The sequence below is a fragment of the Scyliorhinus torazame genome, chromosome 8, assembly GCF_047496885.1.
Source record: "Scyliorhinus torazame isolate Kashiwa2021f chromosome 8, sScyTor2.1, whole genome shotgun sequence".
Taxonomy (NCBI): Eukaryota; Metazoa; Chordata; class Chondrichthyes; order Carcharhiniformes; family Scyliorhinidae; genus Scyliorhinus; species Scyliorhinus torazame.
The window spans coordinates 142249215-142259999 of NC_092714.1; the positions used below are offsets into that span (position 1 = coordinate 142249215).

At 46.0% G+C, this 10785-nt stretch overlaps 1 non-coding gene across 1 annotated transcript; it reads left to right on the forward strand.

Moving 5' to 3' along the window:
* Positions 1–656: 656 nt before the first annotated feature.
* Positions 657–738, forward strand: trnas-gcu (transfer RNA serine (anticodon GCU)). The gene has a single exon. It is a non-coding gene; the product is annotated as a tRNA-Ser (tRNA).
* The last annotated feature ends 10047 nt before the right edge of the window (positions 739–10785 follow it).

The following is a 10785-nucleotide window of genomic DNA, read 5'->3' on the forward strand; positions in this document are numbered from 1 at the left end:
CATAAAGTTGCCCCTAACTTAGTCTGTCCAATTTCCAGTCCAATATATTTAAATGCACCGGAAGCCTGACTTCCAACCCTGAATTCTTTCCTCAAACCAGAGATTACAATAGCTTCAAAATCACTAGTCCCACCCCACAAAAAATCATCGACATGCATCATAAAAATGCCAGAAAGATTTCCTTTGTAGTGCCAGTAAAACATTGCAGGATCTGCTCTCAACTGGCAACAGCCTAACTTTAACAAAACTGACCTAACTGAAAAATACCAGACTCTAGATGCATCATTTAATCCATATACACATTTGTGCAACTTCCAGAGTACCCCTTCTGTGTTAGCTGCTTCTTTAGGAGGACGGAGAAAAATGTCTCTCTGGAGCTGATGCCCCTGCAAAAAGGCAGCTTTTATATCTATAGATTTGCATTCTCATGCCTTTGTTGCTAATAGAGCCAAGAAGATCTTTAAAATCACTTTTCCTGCTGTAGGTGAATCCACCCTTAAATCCTGATCTTCTAAATTTTCTTCAAATCCCCTTGCCACGAGCCTGGCCTTTGCAATATAAGTTCGATCCGGAAGAACCTTTTCCGTGCAAATCCATCTGTGGGATAGAGCTCTTTGTCCGTGTATACCCCAAATTCACTCCAACTATGCAAGTAGGACGAGGTGGCCGAGTGGTTAAGGCAATGGACTGCTAATCTATTGTGCTTTGCACGCGTGGGTTCAAATCCCATCCTCGTTGGTGTTTAGTTTTTGGGGCTGGTTTAGCTCACTGGGCTAAATCGCTGGCTTTTAAAGCAGACCAAGGCAGGCCAGCAGCATGGTACCAGCCTCCCCGAACAGGCACCGGAATGTGGCGACTAGGGGCTTTTCACAGTAACTTCATTGAAGCCTACTCGTGACAATAAGCGACTTTTCATTTTCATTTTCAATTCTTGCTGTTTAGCTTCTTTAATAACTTTTTCATCTAATTTATTTGAAGCCACCAAAATCTCACATGCATGTGGGCTTCTACTCCTATTAGTATTCGTAGTCTTACTCATGTTCCGAGAGATCTTGACAAACTACGTCCCCTCTCCCGCCTGGTATCTCGTTCTGTACTGCTACTGCTTGATCTTTCCCTTCTGCTGTGGGATGTCCTTTCAATAGTTCTCGACCTTTTCCTGCGGACCTGTTCACTATCCGATGTACTATCTGAACTGGCACTGCTTTTCTGTGCCCTCCATTTTTGAACTTCGTTTTCCCAATCCATTGTCTTGACTCCTTCTCCTGAATGCTGTACATTCAACCAGTGTTTATACTTTCCAGTGGCCTTCCCTGTTCTACTAATAACAGTTGCATCCTTCCATTGACTAGACCCTTCAGGCAAGTATGTCACTTTTGTACCAACATTTGGCAGTTGCCCTTTCGGAAAAATGGCCTGTTTTAATTCACCAGAAGTGTTGTGTTCCTCCACAGAAACCCTGTCTATATCAGTTAATTGGTCCTCATAGTTCTGTAACACATGCGTACCAGATGACTCTGGTTCCTCGTCATGTCTGTCTGCTCTGTCTAAATTTGAAAATTTGTAATCTGTACCCATTATCCTTGATGAATGGACCCTAATAGTTTGATTACCATGTTGCAAAATAATTGTTTTGCCATCTACGCCTATGATCTTCCCTGGGCCTTTCCATTCATTAGAATTGTCTCTCTTATAGTATACCATGTCTCCTTGCTGAAAAACGGCATCTGATGGCCGTACGTTATGTCTTAAAGCTCTGCGAATTCTTTCAGAGACTTCTGCTTCCAAAAAAGCTTTTCTACTGCTATGTAATGCATTTAAATGTTCAGCAAATCCAGAGCTAATTGTAGTCCCCTCCCAAGCTGGAGGCTGGTCATCCAAAATGGACGGAATGTTAGGATTTCTACCAAACACTAATTGATAAGGACTATAGCCCCCAACCATCTGCAATGAATTCTTTGCATGTACTGCCCATGCTAAAGCTGAATTTAGCCTGTAATTTGGTCGATTTGCCAAAATTTTCCAAAGCATGTCATCGATGACAGCATGATTTCTTTCGCAGACACCATTACTAAATGGGCTTTCTGCAGCCGTATTCATAACTCTGATATTCATGTTTTCACACATATCCATAAACTCATCATTAGCAAATTCTCCCCCATTGTCTGTAAGGAATTTTGCCAGTGGACCCATTCCTGTCCCTATCCATTTTTCCACGATTTGATCCAGACTTACTCTCTTTTCTTTACTTCGTACAGTCGTTGATTGACTAAATCTGGTTGCTAAATCTACAAAATGCAAAATAAATATATTATTTGCTTTATCCCAGATCTTAAGGTCCATGGCCACAATGCCGTTAAAATCCCTGGCCAAAGGTAGGGTTACTATCGGTTGTGCTGGTGTCCTTCTGTACTTCCTACAAACTTCACAGCGGTCATTAACCTGTTCTATCAGTCTAGTATTTCGTCATCCCTTACCCCTGCATCCTTTAATACATTTTTCAGCCTCGGAGGAGACGGATGTGCAAATTGCCTATGCAGTTTTAATACCACAAGCTTTTTATCAGCTAAAGTCCCATTTTCAACTGCCATTAACACATCCTTAACCACTCTACTTGAAAAATTATTTGTCAGTAATGGAATACAATAGTGTCCCGACTGTGTAAATTGTAAGTCCACAGTCTTTCCTAAAACTGTTGCCTTATCCTGTTCCATATCCAGTTTCATGTGTGCTTTCTTCATCGATGGTCTGCTCAGAAGCAAAGGTATCTCACTTGATACAACATCCGTGCTAATGAAATGATTCACTCCGGCAATATTGCAAGGGATCACCACTCTTTTCAGCGACTTCAGAGTATTATCATCCCCAAACCTGAAACTTGTGGAACATTCAAATTCCTTAACCTTCTTACGATTTTCAGCATTCAAAGAGTCCAGGTAACATTTTAACCAGTCAATTCCACACACAGTAGATGTGCAGCCACTGTCCAATACAGCACAGTTGAAGGATTCTGCAACCAACACCTTCATTACCGACGTAAAACTGCTTGTCAATAGGACAATGCCTTCTTTCTGGTCACTATATTTTTCCTCTTCTGACTCTTCCGTGTCATCTGTCGCTTCAAACACTCTATCATAACGAGTTGGACAGTTGAAAGCATAATGGTATTGAGAGTTACATCGAAAACATCGATTTATCATGCCCCGTGCATTTCTGGGGTTCATCTTCCTATTGTAGGTTCTAACTGGGTTTCTGTCTTCATAATTTCCTTGTCTCAGTCTCCGTCTATAGTCTTGAGCCCTGTTCGTAGCCATACGATTTCGCCACCCTGCTACTAGTGTATCTTCCATATTCTGCCTTATTGCAGGCTGACCTATTTGGGTCATCAGAGCCACCGGAATCAAATGTTTCCCCAGAAACATTTGTAAAGCTTTTGTCATCTGTTCGAATAAGATATCCTTATCAGTAAACTGAACTCCTGTCAAAACTAGGAGCCTATCCATGTTGCTCACTCTAGCACAGTCAAGTAATTTAAAGGCCAACACAGACAGTGGAAATTCCAGATTGTGTTTCTGCAGCCTTTTATATAGTCTGCCAAATTCCATTAGATAGTCTTCCATGGAGATATCCTCCATTTTCCAGAACTTATCAAAATCCGACCATGCTTCATACACACTTAACAAGTCATCTTTCTTATAAATCTTATCCATATAATGTAATAAAGTCTCCAGACCTTCTTCTGAGTCTAATTCTTCCAATTCCAGCTCAGAAAGCACTTTGTTTCGGATTTTACTGCCATATGGTAGAGAAAGAGCCAATGCCATAACTTGTTTTCTCTTTCCCAAAGCAGTTACTTTAGTCCACATAACTACTGCGCTTCTCCATTGGTCGTACGATTCCCTTTCAGAAAATAAGGGGGGATAGTCATATCCAGCCATCTTTATCCTTGGTTCAGTCATGTATCTTTTTTTTTCCTTCTCACTCATTCCTTGGTTCGATCAGGAAAAGTTGTACCTTTCAAACCTTCACATTTGCACAGCAACCATCCTCTGCTACCAATTGTTAGACGTTTTAGTTGCTGTGAAATGAAGAGTCTAAAGTTCTTGTTCCTTTTCACCAAACACCATGGGCGCGATTCTCCACTACCACGCTGGTTGGGAGAATCGCCTGGGCCGCCAAAATTTCCAGGGACCCCGGTCCGACACCCTCCTGCGATTCTCCCAAGCGGCGGGAACGGCCCAGTCGAGTTTCGCGGGCCGCAGGCCGGAGAATCGCCGGAGACACCCAAAATGGCGATTCTCCGGCACCCCCACTATTCTGAAGCCCGGATGGGCCGAGCGGCCAGGCCAAAACGGCGGGTTCCCCCCGGCGCCGTCCACACCTGGTCGCTGCAGTTGTGGGCGGTGCGTGAACGCTGGGCGGGGTGGCCTGTGGGGGGGCGAGGGGGTACCCTGCACCGGGCTTCACCTGGAATGTGGGTTGGCCCGCGATCGGTGCCCACCGATCGTCGGGCCGTCCTCTCTGAAGGAGGACCTCCTTCCTTCCGTGGCCCCGCAAGATCCGTCCCCCATCTTCTTGCAGGGCAGATTTAGAGAGGACGACAACCACGCATGCGCGGGTTGGCGCCGGCCAACCCGCGCATGCGCGAATGACGGCCGTTATGCGGCGTCGGCCGCATCATCTATGCGGCGCCGCTTTTACGCGGGCGACAAGGCCTGGTGCGTGTAGATGACGCTGCCCCGATCCTGGCCCATTGTCAGGGCCTGAATCGGTCGAGACCGGGGCCGTTCCGTGCCGTCGTGAACCTCGACGGCGTTCACGATGGCGCGGCCACTTCGGCGTGGGAGTGGAGAATCCCGCCCCATTTATTTCACTTCCACAGCCTCTGCACAAAACTCTTAACAACACACCACCTGACAGAGGCCACCTGAAGCCCCTTTACATATCAGTGTCAATTAATGGATACTTAACATAAATGAGACAACTAATTGCAATGTCTCTTAACCCATTACTTAACATTGGTCTGAGTTTTGTTCGAATGAAGAGTCAGGCCCTGCTACTTTAGGACAAACTTTGTGGGACAACCTAACCGAGATACACAAGAAGAATTTAGGGAAAGTTCGTAAGCTGATGGCAATCGTGTCCTGTCTGGCACAATTGCGAGGCACAGAGGAGGTTGTGAGGACGTTCCGCAGACAGCTTGTAGAGAAAGAAGAGAAGAGTGAGGGAAACGTTAGCAAGTGTGAAAAAGTTAATGAGCAACTCCGAGAGCAGCTAGCAGCAAAAGACAAGGAGATGGCTGATGTCAAACGGGCACAGCAATCTTGTCTAGTTCACCAAAGCAGCTTTCAGACACAATATAAGGCCTACCAAGATACACTTGGTAAGAGAAGAGACAGAACAACAGGTAGACCAGTTAAAGAAGCAATGCACAGACTTAAAGGCAGCTTTACGAGCACTCCACAGTTCCACAAGGGAACAAAGGCAGAGTTCAGTAGACCACGCCAAATGCAGGCAGCAAATTTCACGGTTACAGTCACTGCTCTCAGTGCAAAATGATTTCAGAGACATCTTTGGACCAAACATAGACCAGGGAGATGGCCCCGATTGGCAGGAACTCAATGAAACTGCGCACCACCGACTGCACAGGCAGCACACAACCCCATGAATCCAGTCACCACGCAGCGCAAGTCACTGATTGACGATGAACACGATTTTGTGTACACCACCCCATTATCCATCACACAATTGAGAGATGCCTGTGCCAAAATTGAACCATTCCAACCCATAGCAGACCCACACCATTTCTTTGAGCGAGTAAGACAACAGACAGTTATGTACGGTCTGGACGAACCGGAAGAAGTGAAACTTATAGTGATGAGCCTTGACCCATCCGTTAGTTCAGCACTACCTGATCCACAGAATGTAGGAGGAGGAACCCTCCAGGAGATGAAGGCAGCTATTTTAGGTGCAATTGGTTATAACAGAGGAGATCCCATAGAAGGTCTAAACCGCTGCAGACAAAAGAAAGGAGAGCATCCGACTGCATATGCAGGTCGCCTTTGGATCCATTTCAAAGCGGTATTTGGAGATTTAGTCCGCGCACACTTAAATGTCGAAAACACAACCAAATGGATCCGTATTTTAGTCTCCCAATCCACAAAGCAGGTCAAAAAGCCTGTGCGAATTATGACTCCTCATACACACATAATGAAGTGTGGGTTCTGAAGAGACTTTCTAGAGCTTGGGAACAATCCCTACATAAAAAGGCAAAGCAGGAGAAAGTAGAAGCAAACATGAATCCTGTAAAGACACATCAGGACCCCGCATTGGTAAACAAAGGTAGACATGACGGACAGCACCCCAGAGCACAGGCACCACGAGGATGCTATAATTGTGGACAAAAGGGGCATTACGCCCGCGAATGCAATGCCCCCCGAACCAGCAACGGAATCAGCAAGTGAACGCCCCACATAGGAACAATGCCAGGCCTACACATAGTATTAGCGCCCGCCCGCCCAGACAATTCGGCCATAAATAGCACAGATTGACGGTGTTCGGACTCCCCAACTTGGGTCTGCGACACACTCTGGGACAAGTCAGGTAGACCAGTAGTCACAGGCACAGTCCGGGGACACCCCATAGAGTTCCTTTGGGACACAGGAGGGTCCCGCACCACTTTAAACTCCTCCGCAATGTTTCACCGAGATAAATGGCCCACTACAGACACTATCACTCTTTGGGAATTTACAGGACATATCCAGCAGGGATATATTCTGGCCCCCGTAGATATCCAAATCGGAAACGTTAATGCCAAGCACCCCGTTGTTTTAGTAGATTTGCTCCGAACAGCAGAACACATTTTAGGGATCGACTTCATGAGTTCACACAGCTTTCCTTTGACCCCGTGAATAAGTGTGTTTGGAAAATGGCTAGAACAGCAAGAGCCCTCGCCACGTTCACAGTAGGAGACTACAAGCACAGAATCTGCTCAGTAGGCGACTATTGGTTTGGTCCGCCAGCCATTAGTACAGATAGGACAATTAGAGAGGTCCTAAGGAAACACAAAGCATCCTTCGCCCAGCACAAGCACGACTGTGGAAGAATTCCGGGAACAGTCGCCATTACAGGTCCCGATCCCAAGCCCCAGAAACAATCCAGCTTCCCACAGCAAGCCAAGGGAGAAATTGCAAAAGTAATTCAAAGTTTGCTGGGCTAAGGTGTAATTCGGCCCATAGCCTCAACAAACAATGCCCCAATTTGGCCCGTAAGGAAACCAGATGGTTCATGGAGCCTGACCATCAATTACAGAGAACTCAATAAAGTAACTCCATTAGCAGCCATGAGTCCCGAGACAATGCTAAAGCAGGGACTGCAGTCAAGGTATTTTACTGTACTGGACTTTAGCAATGGCTTCTGGTCCATTCCATTAGAAAAGAATTGCCAATATAAATTCGCCTTCACGTTCCAAGGATAGCAATATATGTGGCCATGCCTTCTGCAAGGTTTCCACAACTCCTCCTCCATTTTCCACCAGCAATTAGCAAATGGATTATCCAAATTTTCCCGACCCGAATGCCTCATTCAGTACGTGGACGATTTGCTCCTCCAAACTGATACCAAGGAAAAGCACATTTTGCTTCTTTCCGAACTATTAGGTCTCCTACACTCAATTGGATGTAAAGTCAACCCATAAAAGGTCCAAATCCAAAAGAAAAGGTATTTTATTTAGGCACAATCATCACGCATGGAAAAAGAGAGATAGAGCAAAAACGGATTGATTCGATTGTTAAATTGCCCTTGCTCCATAATGTCACTGCACTCCGGTCATTTTTAGGACTGGTTGGTTACTGCAGGAACCATATAGACGGTTTTGCCACCAAGGCAGCCCCAGTTTCCGAGCTCCTAAAAAAGAACGCCTCTTGGGAATGGCTTCCACAGCATACGGATGCCATTGATGCATTAAAATGCGCCCTAGGTACAGCCCCCGCTTTGCAGGTATCAGACCCACACTCCCCATACGCCATAGAAGTAGCGACCACCGACCGAACCCTATCGGCCGTACTACTCCAAGAAAGGCACGATCGTTTAGGGCCCGTAGCCTATGACTCACGAGTTTTGGACCCAGTGGAGCAAGGATTTTCAGCCTGCGAAAGGCACTTGCTCGCAGCTTTTTGGGCTGTTCAGTACTTCGCATACATCACAGGCCTCATCCCCATAACGATTTTAACCGAGCACACCCCAATGCAACTACTGTTAGATAGTAGGTTAAAGGACGGTTCAGTTAGCCAGATTAGAGCAACGCGCTGGACCCTACTCTTACAAGGAAGGGACATCACAATAAAAAGGACAAAGTCACACACATTTTTAGCAGATAATTTTCAGTGTGCAGGAACCCCACACGAGTGTGAGATCATTGCAGCCAGGCACAACACAGGACCCTTTATTCCTAAATCGCTACCCACAAAAGCAGGCATCAGACCGCAGAGAACCCAGCCCACGGATAAATCTTTAAAAATTTACGTAGACGGCTCCTCCACCGTTCATAATGGAAAAAGGTTTACAGGATGTGGTATATATGTGGAACACGCGCAGGGACGCGCATTAGAGGAAATATCACTGAAATTACCAGGACATTTAGGATCACAGGCAGCCGAGATAGCAGCCATCACATACATAGTGCAGCACCCAGATTCTTTCCCAACCCCCGCAGATATATATTCGGACAGTTTGTCTACAACAGTTTGACGGAATTCCTGCCCCTGTGGGAATCTAGAGGATTCATATCTGCCGATGGTAAACCCCTACCCTCAGCGCCATTACTGAAGCACATTCTGGAAACAGCTAAAGACCACAAATATAGCATAATAAAGGTTAGAAGCCATCATCGTTCGTCCCCATCCGGTAACGTAAAAGCAGACACCCAAGCAAAGGCAGGATCATGACATGGTCACTTTTGGCAACCCCGAGAGTGCCCCAGTACACGCAGTCCAGATCTCACAGACGAATATCCAAGATTTTAACACAGCAAATATTTACACGCTGGGGACTCCCACGCAGCATTGAATCAGACCAAGGTTCGCATTTTACAGGAAGAGTGATGCAGAACGTTTTGACGATTTTGGGGATAAAACAAAAATTCCATATTGCCTATCACCCACAATTCAGCGGCATTGTGGAACGTATGAACAGAACCCTAAAAGCGACTATCAGGAAAATGGTGCAACAGCACAACACTACATGGGACACAGTTCTCCCATTTGCACTTATGTTTATTAGGAACACGGTATCAAGTTCCACAAGTTTCACCCCCCACACCCTTATGACCCGACGACCCATGAAAGGAACTGAATATTTATTAGGACTTGATTTGGCCAGCCCCACAGTCACCGCCCTCACCCACCAAAAAGCAGTCCACCAGGTAATGGAAAATGTTAAGGCAGCCCAGCTCGTTGCAGCTGTCCGACTAGGCGCAAGGAAAAAGCAGAGTAAGGCCTGCTTTGATAGAAGAGTACACCCAGTAGAGAATACAGTCAGTCAGCAGGTGATGGTTTCCCTTTATAACCCCAGTTCATTCCTCTCCCCTAAATTTGCAGGACTCTACTCGATTTCAGATAAAGTAAGCCCCTCGGTATATAAACTAACGTATCCTAATGGAAAGTCAGGATGGTTTCATATCAACCAACTTAAGGTTTATGGAACCCAATGCAGCCACTCACACCGTCGTCTCCCTGGCAATAGCAGACGACTACGCCCCGCCCATTGACAACCTAGCCTGACCCTCCCCCAGCCAGGACAGCACGTCCACAGACCCGACCTTGTCCCTGCCCCCAGGAACGACTTTCCACCTTAAACTTGATCCGGACAATAAGTTAAGTAGGAATGTGATGCTGCTATTGTTTAAATTTTTTTGTACTGTAATATAAGTTCTTTTTTTGGTTATTAGCTAGCAGCATAAGTGTAGTTTAGGTAAGGACAGTTAGAGGTTCCCCTTTTGTGTAAATAAGTTAACTGTGTAATGATGAAATGTTATAGTGCCCCTTTAGAATTTATGAATGTGTGATGTATTAAAAACTTAGGTAAATGCTCGAATACATAGGACAGAGTAGTATAGAACCTGTCCTTGACCAAGGGTACCCGGCACCCCAAAGAACAGATGAAGAATCAGTATTGTGATCCACCACGCTTCGCGTTAGGATCAAGAGGATGGACTGTAGCCATCTGAGATGGCCACTTACAAAGTAAACGATACTTGCAAAGACTCAAGGGAAATATGGCCAATACAAGATTCAGGCAAACCCAGAGCCTAAATGTATATTTGCTAACAGAGAACCAGACAGTATCGAAACCCCGAGTCGTTTTGCATTCTAATGACCCATTTCCCCAGGACAAAGGACTGGTACTCAGGTATCAGATACAATTCCAGACACATTGGCTCCACTCCCTTCACCAGGAAGCCCAAACAGCCAAGATCAATGACCACTCAGGACACGCCCAGCCATCAAGGCACCCGCCCCTTTATTGGCTCAAATCGAAGGCAGTGATCGAAGCCTGCCGAATTATTGGGTCCAAAGCGAAGGTCCGCCCAAAGAGCGCAAAACCCCAGAGGATAAAGAGAGACACTGCCATGTGTTCGATCTCTTTTGGCCCTGGCACACCAGCACTCTTCGGCACGGCCTATACCTGAAGCCAACTGCAGCACCACGACCAGAAGCAAGTTCAAGATCAACGATCGCTTCCAGATGGATGAGCCCAGCAGAACCAAAGTTACTTCTCCAGACCCAG